Source organism: Mobula birostris, chromosome 2 (assembly GCF_030028105.1).
Source record: "Mobula birostris isolate sMobBir1 chromosome 2, sMobBir1.hap1, whole genome shotgun sequence".
Classification (NCBI taxonomy): Eukaryota; Metazoa; Chordata; class Chondrichthyes; order Myliobatiformes; family Myliobatidae; genus Mobula; species Mobula birostris.
In genome coordinates, this window is record NC_092371.1 from 57,487,390 (window position 1) to 57,511,997 (window position 24,608).

Genomic DNA, 24,608 nt, shown 5'->3' on the forward strand with positions numbered 1-24,608 from the left:
CGGAGCTCAAGAATGTGGCATCAAATGTTCTATAAATTGTTACAAGAGCAGAAAATGAAAGAAGAGCCGAAAGAATAAAGGAAAGACAAAGATACAAAATAGTCATGTCATCTCCTACTCAGACAAATTTTCAGTGATAAGATAAACATCAAATAAAAAAGTTTGCAGTGATAACAATCAACCTACGAAATAGCCAGATTCAAGTAGCTTGATACCTGTTACAGAAAACTAAGAAGTTTCTAGAAAATACAGAAGCAACTGTAGCATAATTACTGGAAAATTAACTGAGCAATTACAAGTACATAGGTGATTATATAAAAATGCAAGCAAACATAGAAAAGTTAACTACAAGAAAACTAGCAATTCTACACTCCAGTCTAACATATGTAAAGGCATATTTGGGAATACGTGATACTTAAATTGCATTAATTCAAGTATGGAGAGGAGTCCAGAAATATTCTCCTCACAATCTATTTCTATCCTGGAGTTCTAAAATAGACTATGGGAACCCCTTTGTGAATGTGACCTTGCTGAGAAAAATTGTATGTTTAAATGAAATAAGTCATGGAGTCTGGAGCCTGAGCCAGATTTCCTTTGTTAGGTGTGGTGCAGCTGCAGTTGCTGAGCAGGATTGTATGAGACAGAGGCACACTTTGAGCAAAAGTGTCAGCAGCTGGGTGAGGGCCAACTAGTCGGACGCCAGGCCTGGTGAGCTGGGTGGTGGGAGAGGTCACTAAGCTAACTTTTACAACGATCTTATCTACGTCCAGCCATTGCAGCAGAAACATCAAACATTTCCTGTCCACAAGGCAGAAATACAACTGTACGGTGTCCAACTTCAGGCAGTCACTTTAACCTAATGCAGGATGTCAGAGATTGACTTTATATAGAAGGAGGGATTGTATGATATTCACCTTTCCCAGTGAAGGTTTAATATGAAAGCTGCCAGGCTACATTTGAATACTTAAATATATTTAATTATAATACGATAATCTATTCAGATTATTAAATGATTCTTTTATAAGTGAACCTTTCATGTATGTGTGTAAGGTGTAAAGTCTTTATACCAACACTGATACTACAGTAACAATTTGGACCACCGTAGGTCTCCCCAAAAGTGAAGGTCACTGGGACAGGATCAGAGATCAGAGAGGTAATGTTATTAAGTACCAGATGTTTTTAATGAAGCTTATTCCACTAGACATCATAATAAACATTTCGTCCTCTTCTACCTCAGGCTAATTTGCATCTTTCCCACAAAAAAACCTCCAGAAACTCCCTTACCATGATTTATCTTCTGATTCATGAGCCATTTAATAAGAACCTGTTTATGATGTTGATGGAGATAACAGAAACTACCAATGAGGTCATTTAACCTAAATATTAAATTTGATATTAGTATATTCCCTATCATTAGAGCTGAAAGAGGAAGTGAGATAAGGAGCACATAGTTACGGTTGTGCAATAGTTCAATTGCCAGAATAGTAATCACAAGGCCTGATCAAACAACACAGAAGCAAATGCTCAAATCTAACTGGTGGGATTGGTCATTTTGAGTTTAGATTCACTAGTAATCTTCAATTTGAAGTAATGGTGACTACAATAAGACCACAAGCTATAGAAGCAGAATGAGGCCATTCAGTCCATCAAGTCTGATCCGTCATTCCATCATGACTGATCCCGGATCCCACTCAGCCCCATACACCTGTCTTCTCACCATATCCTTTGATGCCCCGACCGATCAGGAAACTGTCAACTTCCGCTTTAAATATACCCATGGACTTGGCCTCCACCGCAGTCTGTGGCAGAGCATTCTACAGGTTCACTACCCTCTGGTTAAAAAATTCCTTTTTATATATAAAAAAAACTCACTAGTTAAAAAAATTCCTCCTTACCTCTGTTTTAAAAGGTCGCCCCTCAATTTTGAAGCTGTGCCCTCTTGTTCTGGATACTCCCACACAGGAAACATCCTCTTCACATCCACTTTATCTTGTCCTTTCAACATTCGGTAGGTTTCAATGAGATCGCCCCCACATTCTTCTAAATTCCGGTGAGTACAGGCCCAAATCTGCCAAACACTCCTCATATGTTAACACCTTCATTCCTGGAATCATCCTCGTGAACCTCCTATAATGCCATAGGGTTGTTGTAAAAGGCAGGCCAGTTCATTAATATTCATCAGGAAGGAGATCCAGCTTTCCTACACAGTCTGGTTTATTTGTGACTCCAGACCCATAGTAATATAATTGACACTGAAATGGGTGAGCCAGCCATATTGCTATTGTACAATTGCAATATTAAAACACAATAAAGGAAGAATCAGAAGAATAATTTAGTTTTAATGTCTGTTGCAGTCATACAGTCTTGCAGCCCCTCTTCACAAAACTCCAGGTTGTTAAAGCATTACAGGAGTGTGTCTACATCAGCAGAGATGTCAAGTAAACAATATGACATAGTTATGCTCACAAAATCATACCTTACAGACAACATACCATACTCCTCCATCGCAATCACTAAGTACCTCATGTTCTACCAGCAAAGCAGACACCAGCAGAGATGCAATTAAAGGCCAGAGCTCTCAACCTTGACATCAGGCCTCATGAACTCTTATGACATCTGGGCTGACACTGGCAACACTTCTGCTGACTACATTCCTCAACTAATGAATCAATGCTCCTCTGGAAAACCCCATTCTTCTTTACTTCTTGTTTGATAACAGCCTACCTGCTTTCTCAGCAGCAGCATCCAACACCGATGCCAATGTACCATCTGTAGGTTCTTCTATATAGGTGTTCACTAAGGAAAGCAACAAGAATAGAGTTTCTGTCTCACATCCTTTATTAAAAATACATTGCACACATACGGTATAACGGAAATGGCTGAAACAAGTATAAATCAAAAGTCATACAACAAAGAATGCATAGTTTTTCAAAGAGTACATTCACATCTGATATATGCAATCTGCTTCATCATCAAAATCTCAGTAATGCAAAAGTACTGTAGGTCCTGTTGCCACAGCTCCAGTGACCCATATTAGATCCTGACCCCTGGAGCTGTCTGTGTAGACTTCACATTCTGCCTGGGCCTTCGAGGGTTGTCCTCTGGCTTCTCCCACATCCCAAAGACACACAGATGGGTTCATTGACTACTCTATGTTTTCCCATTATAGGTGGGTGGCAGAAGAATCAAGGGAAAGTTAAGTGCTAGTTTATGAGGAGATTAACAGGGAGGCTAGAATCACATAAACCACAGGTTGAGTATATAAAAGCAAGATTTATGTAACTGTGAAGGAATTAATCTCATTAGTAAAAATAGATTTAACATGCCTGCAAACCTCAATAAAAATATTTAGCAGGAAACATGGTTGGAAACAGATATTCCAGCTATATATTGGTATCCAAGGTATTCAGATCTTGGAATTATTATTAGCCACATCAAACCAGCAAAAGTCAACATTTCAGTGTAAGTAATGATTTGAGGAATTAGGTTCAAAATGACCTTTTGTCTGGTTGTGCTAGATATTAAGAACTGTGCCAAGAAGAACATTTGTTTCTCATCATCTGTGATCCTATATGTCAAAGTGAACCCTTGTTCTAATGTGATATTCCTACTTACTGAAAAAAAAGCAATGGTTGCTTGTGAAAAACTGAGGAAAAAATTACAAATAGGGTTAATAAACAGAAACAAACACTTTGGTCCATGAGTACACATTGACCATCAAGCAGATATTAATCCTAATCCCATTTTAGTCTCTCACATTTCCTATTAGCCTTCCACAGGTCCTACAAATCACCTGCACACTAAAGGCAACATCAAACCACCCAATTAACCTGTTAACTGATACATCTTAAGTGATGTAGGATGAAATCGGAGAGCCAGGAGAAACCCATGTAGTCACAGGGTGAATGTACAAATGCTACATAGTCAACACCAGAAATGAGGATTGAGCTAGGTTCCTGGAACCATGAGGAAAATGCTATACTGTCTGCACTATTGTGCTGATCACGTGGCATCCCCAAAGTAGAACTCGATTGTTGTGTCAAAAGAATTTAAGGCTATTGTATGCTGAATTTAATCATTAAACATTACAATTTATATCATATTGATAAAACATAAATCAGAAGATATTCATATTGTTGGTGGAAATATGTATTTAAATCTAACAAATTAAACTTCCATTAAAGCATTAATAAGCTATTGAGCTGTTGGAAATTAAATAATGACAGTATATTTGAAGTATATCTTGTCGATATTAATCCATCACTGATTAAATGAAATTAATTTTAAGAATGCAGTTGCATACATCTCCATCTTGATTATACTGGGGGGGGGAGGATAAATTGGTAAATTTGTTAGTATTGTTACATGTACTGAGGTACAGTGTAAAACTTGTCTTGCATATGGTTCATACAGATTAATTCATTACAAAAGTGTAGAATAAGGTAAATCAATAACTGAGTATAGAATAAAGTGTTACAGTTACTGAGAAAGTGCAATGCAGATCCATCTTATCATACTGTAGAACCCGTTCAATAATTCGTTCACGTTCACCCGTTCACCCGTTCCAGATAGTATGTGTTTTCAGGCTTTTGTATCTTCTGCCTGATGAGAGGGAGAAGAAGAGAGAATCTTTGGGGTGGTGGGGACTATGATTATGCTGGCTGTTTGACAGAGCAGTAAGCAGTACAGACATGGAGGGATGGCTGTTTTCCATGATGTGCTGATCTGCATCCACAGCACTCTGCAGTTTCTTGTGGTCTCAGGCAAAGCAGATGCTACACCAAGCCATAATGCATCCAGATGAGGCATCAGTAAAAATTGGTGAGGGTCAAAGGAGACATGCCATATTTCTTCAGCTTCATGAGAAACCAGAGACACTTATGAATGCTTTTGGTCATGGAAACAATGTGGGCAAGGACTGGTGATGTTCACTCCTTAGACCTTGAAGCATTCAACTCTCTTGACCTCAGCACCACTGAGGTAAAAAGGAGCACATGTACTTATTGACCCCTTCCTGAAGCTACAGTATTTTGAAGCAATTATTTTGTAATGATTATGAATCATTTTGGAATTAATGAATGCAAACAACAGGTTGACTTCTTAATGAAATAAAAATGACCAAAACTTGATTTTATCTGAGAAAAGTAATTGTTGATGTGTATAATAAGAAAATGTAGAATTATATATTGCACTACAGTGTCATAATACCAGTTTTTGAGAGCAGTTGGCAAAAGTTCAAAATAATTATTTAAAAGTCAATATCTACTTTTTGAATTTCAGCGAGTAATTTCAAGAGTACTTTTTAAAATTAGCATCAATGATGAATGTCATTGTCATGATACTATGCAGATGATACTAAGACTAAGATAGGTGGCGTGATAGATAATGAAGTAGGTTTTCAAAGCTTGCAGAGAGATTTATGCCAGTTAGAAGAGTGGGCTGAAAGATGGCAGATGGAGTTTAATACTGAAAAATGTGAGGTGCTACATTTTGGTAGGACTAATCAAAATAGGGCATACATGGTAAATGGTAGGGCATTGAAAAATGCTGTAGAACAGAGGGATCTAGGAACAGTGCATAGTTCCCTGATGGTGGAATCTCATGTGGATAGGGTGGTGAAGAAAGCTTTTGGTATGCTGGCCTTTATTAATCAGAGCATTGAGTATAGGAGTTGGGATGGAATGTTGAAATTGTATAAGGCATTGGCAAGGCCAAATTTGGAGTATTGTGTACAGTTCTGGTCACCGAATTATAGGAAGGATGTCAATAAAATTGAGAGAGTACAGAGGAGGTTTATTAAACTGTTGCCTGGGTTTCATCTCCTAAGTTACAGAGAAAGGTTGAACAAGTTAGGTCTTTATTCTTTGGAGCGTAGAAGGTTGAGGGGGGACTTGATAGAGGTGTTTAAAATTATGAGGGGGATTGATAGAGTTGACGTGGATAGGCTTTTTCCATTGAGAATGGGGGAGATTCAAACAAGAGGACATGAGTTGAGAGTTAAAGGGCAGAAGTTTAGGGGTAACATAAGGGGGAACTTCTTTACTCAGAGAGTGATAGGTGTGTGGAACGAGCTTCCAGCAGAAGTGGTTGAGGCAGGTTCGAAGTTGTCGTTTAAAGTTAAAATGGATAGATATATGGACAGGAAAGGAATGAAGGGTTATGGGCTGAGTGCATGTCAGTGGGACTAGGTGAGAGTAAGAGTTCGGCATGGGCTAGAAGGGCCGAGATGGCCTGTTTCCGTGCTATAATTGTTATATATGGTTATATGATGTAAGTTTCTTGATTCATATTTCAACATTGTCTTAACACAAAAAGGGTTAAGTTGGATATTCATTTGAAAAGTTTACAGAGATTATCAAATGCCAGTAGGAAAATTCTTTGCTATGCAAGTACATACAAATTTAGTGATGTCCGTACGTAGCTGTATTTTTGTATGCAGCCAAAGATAGCCAAGTTCTTCATTGTGCAACAGTGGATTTCTGATCTATCATATTGGTTCAGGTCTGATTTAATGTGTAGAGTAAATCATATACAGTAAATTTAATCAAAAAAGGAGGGAAAAGCATTGCACTTGGATGAACACACATTGTACATTAAATTGCAACCTGCTCTGAATTCTTACTTGGCTCATTTACGTAAAGACTATTCACTACACCAAAAACAAGAGAGATTGCAGATGCTTGATTGCATGAATGCAATGCATGTGTGATAACGAACGTTTATGGCACCCTTCCTGTGACATTGATAAGGGATCAAAGGATTTTACCACGACAGATTGGTATCCTTGTGCTCTGTTCTATGTTTTGATCTCTCAAAGTTGCCACTTCTGCATACATATGACTGCAAACTGTTTTAAGCAATTCATCCTTCCATACCTATACATCCCTGGTTAACAATTTTCTGTGAGTGAGAGTTAGACACAGTAAAGTGATTTCATCAGAACAGATCTAAAGACAAAGTTAAACTAAATTAAATTGTGCTAAAATAAAACATAATCAAAGCATGAATCTAAAATATTTCTAGGGGGTAACGCCGGAGGTGAAGAAAGTATGGTATTTAGGAAATTTCTAACTTGCAAATATCTAAAAAAATGTGTTCTTGGTAAATTGTATTTGTTAGATAACTGTTCAAAAGACATAAGGGAACCATCTGAAAATAAATCCAAAAACCGTGATATACCATTAGTCTTCCAAATTTGAAAGGCATGGTCCGTAGAGGAAGGGAGAAAAAATATATTGCCAATAATAGGAATCGCTATCACAAATTGATTAAGATCGAAAAATTTTCAGAATTGAAACTAAATACGTAAGGTATGTTTAACTATCGGGTTGCAAACCTGTTTATAGCGTTTCAAATCAGAAGGAAGAGAAGAACCTAATATAGAGCCAAGTGCATAGCCTTGAACAGAATGTAATTCCAAAACTACCTATTTAGGAATGGATAGTGTATCTTGGTCAAGTAACCAAAATTTCATGTGTCTAATATTAATTACCCAATAATAAAATCTAAAGTTAGGTAATGCCAAGCCTCCATCTCTCTTAGCTTTCTGCAGATGCATTCTACCCAATCTCGGATTTTTATTTTGCCAAATAAATGAAGAAATTTTCGAGTCTACTTTATCAAAAAAGGATTTGATCAAGCTGAGATTAATGAATCCTTTTTTGATTTTTATTCCTCTTTATATCAATCAGAATCTCCATCAGATTCTAAACATATGTGTGACTTTTTAGGCAACCTAGATTTCCCTAAGATCACACATGATATATCCTCTATGTTAGAATCTTCCTTTACTACTGATGAGATCAAGAATGTTATTTTCTCTATGAATTCGGGGAAAGTTCCTGGCCCTGATGGGTTTACTGTGGAATTTCTTAAATTCTTTGCACCCTCATTAGTCCCCTGGTTATCCAGGATTCTGGAGGCCTCATTAAAACTTGGTAAACTACCAGAATCCTTTTATAGAGCCTCGATCTCTTTAATACTAAAGAAGGATAAAGACCCCGCCCAATGTCCATCTCATAGACCAATATCCTTGTTAAATGTTGATTGTAAGATTTTTTCTAAATTATTAGCAAATAGACTAGAAAAAGCACTTCCTCATATTATTTTCGAATACCAAACGGGTTTTATTAAGAATTGTTACTCTTTTTATAATATTCGTACACTTTTAAATATTGTCTATACCCCATCACTAGATGATACTGAATGCGTCATTTCCCTTGACGCTGAAAAAGCCTTTGACAGGGTCAAATGGCCCTTCTTAATTAAGGTGCTTGAAATGTTTAACTTCAGCTCGAAATTTATATCCTGGATCAAATTGTTATACCACTCCCCTATGACCTCAGTTCGTACTAACACTCTTAATTCACCTTTTTTTCCTCTCTTTCAAGGTACCAGACAAGGTTGTCCTCTTAGCCCTTTATTATTTGATATTGCATTAGAACCCCTTGCAGTTGCTATTCGAGAATCTCCTAACATTATTGGCATAACTCATGGGTTAAAGTCTCATAAAGTATCACTTTATGCTGATGACTTACTTTTATATATTTCTAATCCTCAAAAATCTATTCCAGCAGCTTTAGATTTATTATCACAATTTAGTCTTTTTTCAGGATACAAATTAAATCTTAATAAGAGTGAACTTTTCCCTATTAATAAGCATGTTCCCTTATATCAGAACCTGCCATTTAGATTGGTTAATAATCATTTTTCATATCTTGGGATTAAAATTACCTGTAAACATAAGGATTATTTAAGACTAATTTCTTACCCTTAATTGACCATATTACACAACTTTCCTTTAAATGGTCTCCACTTTATTTAACTTTGACTGGTCGTATTAATGCTGTCAAGATTTTTATTCTGCCAAAATTTTTGTATATATTTCAGGCTTTACCGATTTTTGATCAAATATTTTAGACGCTACCATTTAACCTTAACCCATGTCAGAAAGGTGTAACGGCTATTATTTATAATATTATCATGCAACTTAAGATAGCTCCTTTCGATAAGATTAGGACCGACTGTGAAAAGGAATTGGGCTTCACTATCTCGGCAGATGACTGGGCTCATATTTTACAATTAGTTAATACTTCCTCTATCTGTTCCAAACACTCCTTAATTCAGTTTAAAGTTGTCCATAGAGCATACATGTCTAAAGATAAATTAGCTGATTTTTATTCTCATATTAACCCTCTCTGCGATAGATGTCATGGCAAGATAGCTTCCTTGACCCATATGTCTCAGTCTTGTCCTACTCTGGAAACTTTTTGGAAAGACATTTTTAATATTATTTCAAAGGTTTTGAATAGTGATATTTCTCCCCATCCTATTACTGCTATATTTGGATTACCTAAAACTTCTAGTAATTTATCCCCCTCAGCGAGTAGAATGATGGCATTTCTTACTTTAATGGCGAAAAGGTGTATTTTACAACATTGGAAGGAGATTAATGCCCCAACCACGTTTTTCTGGTTCTCTCAAACGATTCTGTGTCTAAATTTGGAAAAAAATCAGAAGTAATCTAAGTATCTTTAAGATACCTCAGTTAAATTTGAACAGACCTGGAGATCTTTTATTCAATATTTTCATTTAATGTAATTGTTTTTTCTCTCTATGATCATATATATACTCCCTACGTGGATCTTATCTGCTATTAATGGAGGTTGAGTTCGAGGACGTGATTGATTAATCTGGTTATGTTTACTATTTACCTAGCTAGCCCATTGCTTTGCTTTGTAGCTTAGTGGCACGGTAGTTTCTTCGGGGTTTTTTTTTTCTTCTGGGTTTTTTTCTCTCTCTACTGTTATATGGAAAACTAGTATACAATTATATTACCTTGTTATTTTTTTACTAACCTATGTTGTTTTCATTGTTTTTTTTTGTATTAATACCTCTTGTATATCTATATTGTAACAATGTATTGGTTGCTATATGTTTTATCCTGTGTGTACTAATTAATAAAAAGATTTTTTAAAAAAGCATGAATCAAAACTCTGAACAGCAAACCTTCAGTCTAAAGGGGCCATGGATAGTGTGGATGTCTTGTTCAGTGAAAATTGTGAGTTTTCTCTTCCAAGTCATCTGGTCTGGAAGTCCACAATAGTTGAAAGTGTCCAGACTTTCAGTAAGCCATGTAGCCGATTATGTGGATGACTATAGGAATATATGTTTTGTTTATGAATATCCCTGTGGGTGGCATGGTCATGTGTTAATTCTCAGCCAGTCTTTTTAACCAACATTTTTATTTGGCAGGGCTGTCTAGTCTAGTTCATATGGCTCAGGGTGGTGTAGGTAAAACAAGAAATTGTAGTAATGAGTAACCTGACTATGATGACACCAATCCTGTACCTAAGCCCAGTCAGGGTTAGGTTTATTGGGAATTGGCTTGGGGAGAGTTTATCACCTCCTCTATATAAAACTTTGAAGCTTTTAGATTATTTTGAAGGTGAAAATTTATATTTTTAAGCTTCATTTATGGTTCTGTATGAGCACCTCCTTATTCTCTTTGTTAATTCTCCTGTCCTATCATATTCCTTCTTCTTCAGCCCCATAACCTTTTCACCTATTACCTTCCAGTTTCTCATTTAATCCCTCCCTCCCCACCCACCTACCTTACCCCTCACCTCGCTTCACCTATGGCTTTCCAGTTTCGATTCCTTCTGCTTGCTTCACCTTCTTATTGTGGTTTCTTCCCACCTCCTTTTCCAGTCCTGATGAAGGGTTCAGCCTGAAAAGTCAACCATCTATTCCTTCCCACAGATGCTACCTGACCTGCTGAATCAGGTGCAGGAGGGGAGACCCTCACTGAGAAGGCTAAAAGAGAAATGGAGGAAGGACACCACTCAGAAGCCCTATCAACCATGAATGAAAGAAATCAAATTCCTATGAAACATGAAACCAATGTATTTGGAGGCTAAGGTATTCAAAGGCAAAGCTGGAGAAAGTCCTGCTGCAGTGGTGCAATTAGATCTCCAACCACATATTCATACCAAACCTGCCATGCCTGCTTGGATAATGGACATTTTGTCCCAAATTTCTTTGCCTCCAGATAATGCCAAAAGACAGTGGGTGTTACCCACAATATGTTGCAACTTGCAGCTCACCTCTGCATGTATTATGTTGTGGATGCTCTTTATCCAGGAAGAAAGGAAGTTATCTTCTTCTGCTTGAACAGCGAACATCAGGTAGTTCAGGAAATACTTGAAACATTATATAATTGCTAAAAGCAATACAGAAAAAAATGACAAATTGTATTTACAAAGATATTCTCATAAAGAAGGGTACTAAATATTACTCTTACTACTGAGTCTTACATTATGAACATTCCTGGTAGCTCCAAGAAAGAATTATTGATTAGTTGTTGCTTAAATGATAATAGCTTAATCATTTTGCTTTTTATTATTAGGATAGTTTAAGGGACTGGATGGCATAGATTTAGGGGAAGGGGTAAATGGTTCAGAGGGGACCTGGGGAGGCATTTCTTCCCACAGAATGTGATAGAATTTGGAAGCAGTTTTGTGGTTGATGAGGTGGTGTCAGATGGGAAGCAGCTATCACAACATTTAAGAATTAATTAGATAAGCACTTCAATTGCTCTGTTAAGAAAGGGGAGTTGTTTACAATGCCCTTTAAACTTTCCACTCTCACCTTAAACTTATGCCCACTAGTATTTGACATTTCCACTCTGGTGAAAAGACTCGGACCATCTAACCTATCTATAACTCTTATAATAGATAGATAGATAGATATACTTTATTGATCCCAAGGGAAATTGGGTTTCATTACAGCTGCACCAATCAAGAATAAAGCATAAATATAGCAATGCAAAAACCACAAACAATCAAACAACAAAATGCAAATTATGCCAGATGGAAATAAGTCCAGGACCAGCCTATTGGCTCAGGGTGTCTGACCCTCCACCGGAGGAGCTGCAAAGTTTGATGGCCACAGGCTGGAACAACCTCCCGTGATGCCCAGTATTGTATCTCGGTGGAATATGGCCAGGGTCCAACAGCAAAAAGTTCAATATCTGGTCTACAAGCACATTCCTCGATCATAATATGACCTGGATTGCACCATCCGTTGTTAACCAGAACAGCAAGCCTCCAACTCCTTTACGCTTACCGCTCTCAGTGCACTTCCAGTCAGCCCGAATGGTCTGGAAGCCGTCCATGGAAAAGATTTGACCGGGTATGTCCTCTTGCAGCCCCGTTTCAGTAAAACACGTAACACTGCGCTCCCGAAATGTTCTCTGACGCCTGGCTGGCACTGTCAACTCAACCATTTTATTACCCACCGAACTCCTCTTCTCCATAAGTCTCTGTTGTCTCGACCCAGTCCTCTTTCCTCACCTTTGTGATCCCCCTCTGCATCCTCTGTGTGTTTTCGTCCAGATTTCAGCAGGAGTGTCCGCCGCTCTGCTCACTAAACTGGCCAGCATAAGCTCAATCAGCTGGTCCCTGGAATAAACAATGCGACCATGCTTCTGCCCGCTAATGAGACGTGTCGGAATGTAACTATTTCCAGCGCTAAAAACCCAAATAAAACTCTCTCTACCAGCATGTTAGAGAGGGTGCAGCTTCAACGTATTACTGTGAAAAAAAAATACAAAAAATAACGTAAGTTAAAAAAGAAAAAAGTAAGAATACTCGTCAGAACGGCTGTAACAGGCTGCATGCACGACCAGCGCATGCACACTAGGAATGTTATGTTATGTACAAGTTCATTCTAGTGTATTTAATATTTCAGTGATATTTGAGTAATACTGTAAACGTATTGGTTGATTAAGCATTTTGTGTGTGTCTAAATAATTCATCATGACGCTACCACGTCATACATGCACACCTTGCTTAAAAGTAAAAATGAATGTGCACGAGGTGCCTCCCGGCATCATGGTGTTATCTTGATTAGATTTATGTTTTGGAGTTAAAAAACATAACAGTGGTGATGAGTAAGTTTTAAATGAATGCGAGATGATTGTCTCCCTATTGCTGCGTAGTGAGACATTCGATTTAAAAAAGTGCAGCAAGAAACGGTCAAGTTAAAAAACCACAGTGCAGCATGAGCTTCTTCGGAAAAGGAGATGTTGGAGTTAAAAATGGCAGAAGATAGACAAGTTCACAGGTTCATAAACAGTGAGTACCAGGTGATAATAATCATAAATTTAAAACAGAAGAAATGGCTGGCTACATTGGAAAGATAGTTCAATTGCACAAGGGATAACTGGCATATGTATACTGACCAAATTGAGCAGTGCAGTAAAGTAAATGGAATAGCCAAGGAGATACAAGTACCAGTTTTGCTGAATGCTTTGGGTGGAAAAGCATACAGTTTACTTAGAAGTTTGACTGCTCCAACCAAACCAGCTGAAATGAGTTTTGTTTGCTTTATTGTGAAAGTAATGGAAGAACATTTAGAACTGAAAACATTGTTGACTGCAGAATAGTTTAGGTTTCATAAGCAGAATAAAAAGGAAGGGGAGTCCATTTCAGCATACCTGGCTGAATTGGAGAGGATATCTGAGCATTGTCACGTAACAGTGAAATACAACAGACAAGAAACCCCAGTGGGTTTCTATATGATAAGAACAGGAGGGACAGTATTGTAAGGATGTGATTAGCTGAGACAACTACATCTTGATTAGAGATCCATCCACAATTTGCATGCTACATCCCCTGTAATATTTACGAGGAGAAGATGGCAGCGCAACAGCAGTGCGTACGACCTCTCCGGTGAATGATATATGTAATCTGTCAAGTAGGGTACCATGCACAATTCTGATTTGATGGAGACAGACATGAGAGTACGGAGGAACATCTGGAGAAACTTCTGAAATGCCCGCTTCGCTGCCGCTGCTACTGTGTGGTATTGCTTTGCACTGCTGTCACTATATGTTATAATTATGTGGTTCTGTCAGTGTTAGTCTTTGGTTTGTCCTGTTTTTCTGTGATATCACTCTGGAGAAACATTGTATCATTTCTTAATGCATGTATGCATTTCTAAATGACAATAAAAGAGGAATAAGTGTTCTTATATTCTAAATAGAGTCAATTGAAAGTGACTTAAGGAAGGTACTGGATGATGGCACAGAAGTGTTCAAGGATAGCTCAAAACATGTCAAGGGTAAAACAGTGTTAAATGAAAATGCTGTACCCAAGTTGTTTTGCAAAGCCCATTCAGTTCCTTATATCATCGATGATAAAATAGTCAGTGAGTTTGATCGCATGGAGGCGGAAGGAATTCTTTCCAAGTTTGAGTGGAGCCTATGGGCAATGCCAATGGTCCTGTAGCAAAGAAGGATAGGTCTGTCAGGATCTGAGGTGATTTGAAGGTCACCATCAACCCAGCAATGAAAGTAGATCAATATGCTTTACCCAGGATAGAGGATATCTTTGCAAGCCTTTCTGGAGGGAAACACTTCAGCATAGTGGACTTAGCTGAGGCCTCCCTACAGATGGAGATGGAAGAAGAGTCCAAGGTGTTTCTCACAAGAAATGCTCATAAAGGGCTTTATCGCTATAATAGACTTATTTTTGAAGTAGCATCTGCACTTGCACTTTGGAGAAAGCTATGAACTAGGTGCTGCAAGACTATCCATGCACTCAGTGTTACCTGGATGGCATCATTGTTACTGGTAAGGATGACAAGGAACATCTCCAAAATCTCAAAGCAGTGTTAAAGTGTTAAAAAGTTTGGAAGATTATGGGTTTAGTGCAAGAACAGCAAGTGTAAGTTCTTTAAACTAAGCATCTCTTACCGTGGTGGCACCATCGATGCACAAGAATTACACAAGTATGCTGATAAAATTCAAGCAGTGGTGGATGCCCAAGGTCAATGGAGATGTCACAGTTGGGGTCCTTTTTTAGGATTTGTCAATTACTATGGCAGGTTCCTGTCAAACCTGGCTAATGTGAACCCACCCTTGAACTCATTACTAGAGACTGTGAGAATTGTGATAAAGCAGTGTGAGGTGGCTTTCCATAAGGTAAAGGAAGTGGTGACATCAGGCACTGTACTCACACATTATGATCCACATTGTCCAGCAAAGCTTGCCATGCATGGTTCCCGATGCCAACACATCCAGAAGAAAGATGTCCAGAGCTGTCATGATCACTTCCTGCAGTCCCAGAGTCAACTCCTACAACCATCATGGAGGCCCCAGAACCTGAGATTGTTTCACAGCCATAAGTTTCATCTGCCAAGACTACGAGAGTAAGAGTAAGAGTAAGAGTACACAAGAGTGTGAAAGCCTCCATAGTGATTAGCATTTTAGGCCTGAATGGGTCAACTTAAAATTTACCATGCTGTGGATGTGTATATACTAATTGTATTGCAGAGTATACTGTATATAGTGTGTATTTAATATTTGAGTGTTATTTTAGGAATATTTTAAAAATAATGTTTGATTAAGCATTTTTGTTTGTTTAAATAATTCATTAAAGGTTATATGTAATAGTACATGGATGACATACATCGTGACACTGCCACATCATACATGAACGCCTCACTATAAGTAAAACCAAATCTACGTGAGTTATCTCTCAACTCTGTGTTGTTATTTCAATTTTTTTTGTTTACGTTTTGGAGTTACTGAACATAATATCCATGGTCTCCTCTACTGCTCTGATGAGGCCTCTCTAAAGTTAAAGCAGCAACATCTCTTTTTCTATCTGGGTAGAATTCAACTTGACAGAATGAACATTGATTTCTCCGACATCAGGTAAATTCTCATCTCCGCTTCTCTCTTTTACTATTCCTCACTCTGGCTCCCCTCTTACCCCTTTTCTTCTCCTCACTTGCCTACCATCTGCCTCAGGTGCCCCTCCTCCTTCCCTTTCTCCCCTGGTCCACTCTCCCCTCCTATCAAATTCCTTCTTCTTCAGCCGAAAGATCTTTTCCACCTATCACCTCCCAGCTTCTCACTTCATCACCTCTCCCCCACCCACCTAACACCTTCCTCTCGTTTGGATTCTTTACCTATCGCCTTCCAGCTTGTTCTCCTTCTCTTCCCCCCACCTTTTTATTCTGGTTTGCTTCCCCCTTTATTCAAATGTTGATGCAGGGTCACAGCTCAAAACATCAATTGGTTATTTGTCTCCATAGATGTTGCCTGACATGCTGAGTTCTTTCAGCATTTTGTGTATGTATATATCAATCAGGTCTCCTCTCAGCTACTGACACTTTAGAAAAAAAACTCGAGTTTATCTAACCTCCAGTTATAGCTAATACAGTGGCATGCAAAAGTTTGGGCACCCCTGGTCAAAATTTCTGTTAAATGAGTAGAAGGCGAACTGATCCCCAATAGTCATGAAGTTAAAGATGAAACATTCTACTTCAACATTTTAAGCAAGATTAGTGTATTATTTTTGTTTTATACAATTTTAGAGTGAGAAACCATGCAAATATTTGGGCACCCCAAGAGATTTGAGCTCTTAGATGACTTTTACCAAGGTCTCAGACCTTCACTAGCTTGTTAAGGCTATGGCTTGTTCATAGTCATCGTTAGGAAAGGCCAGGTGCCGCAAATTTCAAAGCTTTATCAATACCCTAACTACTCAAACCTTGTCTCAACAAACAGCAGGTATGGGCTCCTCTAAGCTGCTGCCTAGCACTTTAAAAACTAAAATAAATTACGCCACAAAGCAGGAGAAGGCTATAAGAAGATAGCAAAGCGTTTTTAGGTAGCCATTTCCTCAGTTCGTAATGTAATTATGAAATGGCAGTTACAGGAACGGTGGAGGTCAAGTCGAGGTCTGGAAGACTGAGAAAACTTTCCAAGAGAACTGCTCGTAGGATTGCTAGAAAGGCAAATCAAGACCTCCGTTTGACTGCAAAAGACCTTCAGGAAGATTTAGCAGATTCTGAAGTGGTGGTGCACTGTTCTATTGTGCAGCGACACCTGCACAAATATGACCTTCATGGAAGAGTCATCAGAAGAAAACCTTTCCTGCATCCTCATGACAAAATTCAGCATCAGAAGTTTGCAAAGGAACATCTAAACAAGCCTGATGCATTTTGATGCAAGTCCTGTGGACTGTTGAAGTTAGAATTGAACTTTTTGGCTGCAAAGAACAAAGGCATGTTTGGAGAAAAAAGGGTGCAGAATTTCATGAAAAGAACACCTCTCCAACTGTTAAGCACGGGGGTGGATCGATCATGCTCTGGGCTTGTGCTGCAGCCAGTGGCAGGGGCAACATTTCTCTGGTAGAAGGAAGAATGAATTCAATTGAATACCAGCAAATTCTGGAAGCAAATATCACACTGTCTGTAAAAAAGCTGAAAATGAAAAGAGGATGGCTTCTACAACAGGTTAATGATCCTAAACACACCTCAAAATCCACAGTGGACTACCTCAAGAGGTGCAAGCTGAAGGTTTTGCCATGGCCCTCACAGTCCCCCGACCTAAACATCATTGAAAATCTGTGGATAGAACTCAAAAGAGCAGTGCATGCAAGACGGCCCAAGAATCTCACAGAACTAGAAGCCTTTTGCAAGGAAGAATGGGCGAAAGTCCCCCAACTACTACTACTACGTCGACTCAGGCCTAGGGGGCCAGCGTCGGGCACGATGATGGACTCTCCACTTCTCCCTCTCCCTCATCAGTGTGTTCAGTTCATCTACATTAGCCGCGCTGCTGTCTTCTAGGAGCATGTTGACCATAGTCTTGGGAGCGTGCCCAGAGTTTATCCTGCCATGCTTGGGCTCCCACATGATGACTAGGCTGGCAAGTAGATCAGGGTGGCGAAGACTTTGCCCCGCCAGTTGCAGTATTCTCGCCTCGATTTTAGTGGTGAGCATCGGTAGGTCATCATAGAGCTCGACGTTTGTCATGTGCTGTTGCCAACTCATGTCAAGAGCCATCCAGAGCATTCGTGTATAGCAACCATCTAGAGACTTCCGCATAGTCTTGGTGAGTGTCCACGTCTCGCATCCATCCGTGAGAATGGATTCTATGACTACTATGAAGATATTCTTTTTAAGCCCTCTGGTCAGGTTTGACTTCCAGATTTCCTTCATGTCATTCAGAGCCCTCCATGCCAGCACCTTCCGTATCTTTATGTCCTTCTCCAAACTCATCATTCTTGACCCGAGGTACTTGTAGTCAAAGACTTTCTTAATGGTATCATTCTTTACAGTCTTAAGAGTACCTTCATTGCAGTTAAACACCAGGTACTCTGTCTTTTTAGCGTTTAGGTGAAGTCTAACTTTATTGCACTCAATTTCCACTTTTGTCAGTAGCTGCTGTGCTTCCTCCATCTGGTCAGAGAGCAGGACTATGTCATCTGCAAAATCGAGATCTGTGAGCATAACTGGTCTGACCTTTCTGGTTCGTCCTGGTTTTATGTTAAAACCAAGCTTGTCATGATCTTTGGTAGCTTGACGCAGAGTGTAATCAAGGACGATTATAAAGATGTAGGGTGCCAGAGTGTCCCCTTGCAGCACTCCAGCTAGGAGCTCGAACACTGCTGTTTCTCCGTCTGGTGATACAACTTTCGCCATGGTTTTGGTATAGCTGGACTCTATTGCTCTCAGTAGACGGTCTGGCACTCCGTAAGCTTTCAGGATCTTCAGCACTTTACTTCCGTGAATGGAGTCAAAAGCTTTGCAAAAATCAATGTAAATAAGCACAGCTCTTAGGTTGTTCTTCTTGACTTCCTCGATGATTCTACGGAGAGCAAATATTTGCATTACGGTTGTGCGCTTCCGCCGAAAACCATTCTGATTGAGTCTTAGCTTAGGGTCAATTGCCATGGAAAATTCTCCAAACAAGAACTGAAAGACTCTTAGCTGGCTACAGAAAGCATTTACAAGTTGTGATGCTTGCCAAAGGGGGTGTTACTAAGTACTGAAAATGCAGGGTGCACGAACTTTTGCTTTGGGCCCTTTTCCTTTTTTTGTATTTTGAAACTGTAAAAGATGGAAATAAAGAAGTAATTTTGCTTAAAACATTAAAGAAATGTATCGTCTTTAACTTTATGTTTTTTGAAAATCAGGTCATCTTTTACTCGCTTAGCTATTCACAGTAACAGAAATTTTGACCGGGGTGCCCAAACTTTGGCATGCCACTGTATACTCCAATCCAAAGCAACAGTAGGAGAGGACATTTTCATCTGGATGCTCTACTTTTCTCTGACTTCTAAAGGACTTGTAGGTTGGCAGGTTAATTTATTGCTGTATATTGACCCAGTTGTCTATAGGTAAATACTGCTGAGAGGATTTGATGAGAATATGGAGAGAATTGATTAGGCTCTGGGCAGACCGTTCAATGCACTGAAGGGCCTTCACCTTGCTGTATCTCTCAAAGCTCTGTAACTCTATTTGATACATGTCAGGTAATTCCAGGTTCAATTGATACTTTCTTCCTTTTACTAATGTAAATAACTGTCCGATTAGTTGAATTATGTAAGCCTTATAAAACTGTAAGAATGTTATATAACCAGTTAATCAATATATTTAGAGGAGGAATTTGGCAACTCGAATTAAATAGAACTTAAACATAAACATTTCTGTCATCCCGTAATTGTGCAAAAACAGGCAAAGAAGTTTATGAGGAAAATATATTCAGTGCCAGCCAAGTCCATGTTCAGTAATGGCCAAGTAGATACAGCTGGTACTGAATTTTGATTCTGCAGATGTCTCCTCAGCTGATATCCAGGAAGGGAAAAGATGACAATGAGTGCTATTTTCAATTTATCCAGTTGCTGACGTTGTTGCAGCTTATATTAACTCACCAGCTCCCCGACCCAAGAGGAGTTCCAAATGAATAATCTACTTCATTAACAATAGAGATTATTGTTCTAGAAATCTGAATTGGAGATATCCTTTTCAGGTAGATATTTCAATCCCAATGGGATGAAGAAAGCTATTTTTTAACTTAATTATTCTTGTCTGTATATATTAGCATTATTCTTTATCATTTAACTGTTTCCTGCTTCACTTATTTCAAAATGAAAAATTTGATGTATCTGCATGCAATTTTGAAACAGCAAAATATCTCCTCACAAGTAATAACTCATTAACAGCTTATCTGATGGAATATATCCTATTAATTGTAATTCTACTTCTTTAAAAATATAGAGCCTATGATGTTATTGTAAATGTCTTCACATTTATAAGTAGTCTAAACTTTGGAAAGGATTTGCGATAAAGTAAAGTAAAGGCATCCATTAGTCTTGCGAGACCATGGATCTGCGCTTGGAAAGTCTTCACTCTCCAGGGCGCAGGCCTGGGCAAGGTTGTGTGGAAGACCAGCAGTTGCCCATGCTGCAAGTCTCCCCTCTCCATGACACCAATGTTGTCCAAGGGAAGGGCATTAGGACCCATACAGCTTGGCACCAGTGTCATCGCAGAGCAATGTGTGATTAAGTGCCTTGTTCAAGGACACAACACATTCCCTTGGCTGGGCTCGAACTCATGACCTTCAGGTCACTAGTCCAATGCCTTAACCACTTGGCCACGTGCCCACGCGGATTTGTGATACATAACTGCTATACGTGCATTTTCTAGCAGTTTGCTGAATTTATCCAAATGGGCAAATGCAGGTAATAGCTGATTGTAAATGTCAGTTTCTAAAGTCAGGAAAACCACTCTGCCATGCTCTTCATGCTGTGATTGAGTTTACACTCACCATGACTACCACTTTCTGTCAACACACCTTGAAATCTATTGTGCCAGGAAGAGCCAATCAAGTTATTATGGATGCAAATCAGCATCCCATGACAAGTCATTGGTCATACACAGCTCTGTGATCTGTATTTTGACAATTCTAATCAAATACAATTTGTACGTGAAGATTCTATTTTAAAGTAGAAGTTATTGCTGGATAGGAAATAAGATTTGGCTACTTCACATTATCAAATGGGAATGGAATTAATTATGACATTGAAGTTCTATAGTTTAACTGCTTATGACTAAATTTCTTTTAAAAAGCCACTATTTGATCACCAGGTTCAAATAAAAGACTGTTAGATACTAATTCAGTATTGCTTATAATTTAGGTTTTTTTTGTAGGCCAATTTCCATTGATTTAGCTACTTGATACTCAATTATGCATTTTGCAGATTGACTTAGAATATTTGTCATAAACACAAGAGATTCTACAGATGCTGGAAATCTTGAGCAACCCACACAAAATGCTGGAGGAACTCAACAAGTCAAGCAACATCTATGGAGGAGAGTAAACAGTCAACATTCCAGATTGAAAGCCCTTCTACAGTGGATTAAAGCATTGTGCAAACATTTCCCAATCAAGAACATTGCTGTTATATTTGTCTTATGTATTCTTTTGTGATGCATACTTCACTGTCAAAAATGAGCCACGTTCTTGAACAGCCACTGTCCTTCTAGTGAAATCCTTAGCAGGGTGCTCCTGGTGAAATCCTTGGCAGAGTCTTCTAGAATTTATATCCAGCAATAAAAAAAAGAGTAGCATCATATTTCCAAGTCAGGATTGTGAGTGATTTGGAGGGGAACCTGAATGTGGTGGTGCTCACAAATGTCTCCTGCTCTTGTCCTCTTGGAGAGGAAGGTTGTGGGTTTAGGAGGAATGGTCAGAGTAATTGAAGTAAATTACAGCAGTTCACTTTAAAGATGGCACATAATAGAGCCTTGAAACGAACAGTGGAAAGAATAACTATTTAAATTTCAAAGTTCAAAGTACATTTATTATCAAATTATATATGCTAGGGTTCAAAGTTCGAAGTAACTTTGTCATCAAAATACATGTATTTCACCATATACTACCTTGAGATTCATTTTCTTACAAGCATTCACAACAGAACAGAGAAATACAATAGAATCAATGAAAAACTACACACAAAGGCTGACAAACAAAAAATGTATGAAAAAAGACAAACAGTATGAATAAATAAATCAATAATCCTGAGGAAATGAGTTGCTGACACAGCACATCTCTTGTCAGCTATAATTCCTTCACCCTACCATCATTTCCCTGTCTCAGTGGAGTAAACCTATTCAAAACCCTATGCAAGTTTTCCTCTGTGCATTTTCCCGAAAACATCTGGTCCCTATTTATGTTCAGAAGTTCCCGCCTAATTCCATTATAATCAGCCCTCTCCCAACTGAATGCTTTCCTATGCTGACTCCTCCTATGCATGGCCATACTGAAGATCAAGCAGCCATGGTCACTATCTTCCAAATGCTCAGCTATCAAGAGTTCTATGACTTGGTTGAGTTGAGTTGTTCTCCTACCTTGGCAATTTACTTGCAAATGTTTCGTCACCATACAAGGAGAATTTGTCAGTGTGCGTTCGATTGTGGTGTGTCCTAGGAATGCTTAGCATTTATAGACTTTTCAATTAGCTGATTGGACATAATTTTGGAAACTCAGTTGTGACATAGGGAGAAAATCTCATCGCTGATTGGCTTTGTAGCAAATTTTGTTGCTTGTGGTCTGGAATTATGTGGCTTATAAATAGGATCAAGATCAACATGTTTCTTTACAGAATTGATTGTGGAAAACCCTAGGAATTCTCTCGCGTGCCATGTATTCACATGCACCATGACTTTTACAGATGGCCAGTCGAATTTGTGCCCTTCTCAATCTTCATGGGTAGAGACTAGGGAGAGTTGATCTTGTCACTTTACAGTCAATGGATCTTCATGGATCCTTGTGGATAGTTTTCTCCCAGTTTGGCTGATGCAATATTTGCTGCAGTCCACATATTGATTTTCTAGACCACATTGGTATTGTCTAATAGCTTGGTTCATTCTTTTGGTCTGCAAGGTAATCTTCTCAATGTTGCTGTTGGCTTGTGTGTGACTGAAATCCTATGTTCAGAGCAGTCGGGCTGTCATTTCTGAGATATTTCGAATGTATGGAAGGACAACCAATTGGTTCATTTTCGGTTGGTGCATTGTTGACCTCATAGGCAGCTATGTATAAAGTTCTATGACCTATCCAATTTCATTACCTAGTACAAGATTCAGTATAGCCTCTCCTCTAATTGTCCACATGCTGTGTCAGGAATCCTTCCTGGAATTCTGTAATTTTATTAGACTTTGCCTGTATATTTTCTAGGTCTTGCTGCATGCATACATGGACTGGTTCATTTTACGTAGAATTGCAAATGAAACTTTATATAGTGCAATCATTATCAAACATTCCCAATGACTTTATGATAGAAGAATTGAAGCAACTAAAGATTATGTGGTCTGGGGGGCTCGTATAAGGACCTGCAATAGCCAGTATTCTTTGAGCAATTATAACTCCAATGATAAAAGTATTTCGTTTTCATGTTCATTGACTTCACCTTTAACTGGGCTCCCTATTGCCCCATTTGGTCTAGGCTGCCATGAAATCAAAGGAAATCATGATCATCTCATCTCTTTTGTCCGTGGTCGATCTGGAACTATGTGGTCCTGATAAAATTCTAAACGGGTACTGCTGAGAACGTTCCTTTAGAGTAGCTGCTACTTGATTACAATTACAATGCATTTCAATATTTTACTGTGAGTAAGACTGATTGAATCACAGTCAGCCAGACTGAATGTTCCTGTGTCTTGTGATGAGAACAAAACCGCACAATTGTACATGTTGTCTGTTAGACTAGTGTTGTAATTATACAGAACAATTTGGCTGTAGGCATGAACTGAATCATTTTTCTTAGCATAACTTTCAATATCACAGCTGGGATGTCATCTCATCCCAAAGTCTTTGTGTTATCCAGCACTCCCAGCTGGTTACGTGATGTGAATTGAAATGCCTGAGATCTCAGGAGGATTCTAAGATGGATCATCTACTACACCATTTCTGACTCCTCGCTCCCCTTTCTTGATCTCCCTGTCTCCATCTCTGAGACAAGCAGTCAACTAATATCTTTTATAAACCTACTGATTCCCACGGTTATCTTGACTCTACCTCTTCCCACAGTATCTCCTATAAAATTGCTATTCCCTTTTCTCAGCCTCCTTCCCCTTCACCGCATCTGTCCCCAGGATGCGGCTTTCCTTCCCAGGACATCAGATATGTCCTTCTTCTTCAAAGAACGATGTTTGTCTTCCTCCACTATTGATGCTGCCCTCACCCACATCTCCTCCACGTCCTGAACATCCACACTCACCACATCTTCCACGCTCACCATATCTTCCCGCCATCTTAACAGTGATAGAGGTCTTGTTCTTATCCACCAACCCATGAGCCTCCACATCCAACACACCTTCCTCCATCTCCAAAGTGATCCCACCACTAAACATATCTTTACCTTCCCCACCCCCACTCCGCTTTCTGCAGGGATCACTCCCTCTGGGATTCCCTTGTTCAACTGTACCTCCCCACTAACTTGTCTCTCGGCAATTACCTCCACAAGCAGCCTAGGTGCTATAACTGCTCATTCATCTCCTTCTTCACCTCCACTCAGGGCCCCAAACAGTCCTTCCACGTGAGGCAACACCTCATCTTTGAATCTGCTGAGGCAGTCTATTCTATCCGGTGCTTCTGATGTGGCCTGCTGTACATTGGTGAGACCCGCTGTAAATTGGGGACCGCTTTGTCAAACCCATCCACTCTATCAGCCAAAACTGAAACTTCCCAGTGGCCAAACATTTTAATTCCAATTCCAGTTCCCACTCTGACATATCGGTCCATG

The 24,608-nt window shown here is 39.0% G+C and overlaps 1 long non-coding RNA gene across 1 annotated transcript in view; it reads right to left on the minus strand.

Moving 5' to 3' along the window:
* Nucleotides 1-12,072: 12,072 nt before the first annotated feature.
* LOC140208431 (uncharacterized) overlaps nt 12,073-24,608 on the minus strand; it is a 28,597-nt gene continuing 16,061 nt past the window's right edge. Inside the window, exons 2-3 of the long non-coding RNA XR_011888774.1 lie at nt 15,022-15,205; nt 12,073-12,593 (exon numbers count right to left, since the gene is read on the minus strand). This is a non-coding gene — a long non-coding RNA (uncharacterized lncRNA). The remainder of the gene's footprint in view (nt 12,594-15,021; nt 15,206-24,608) is intronic.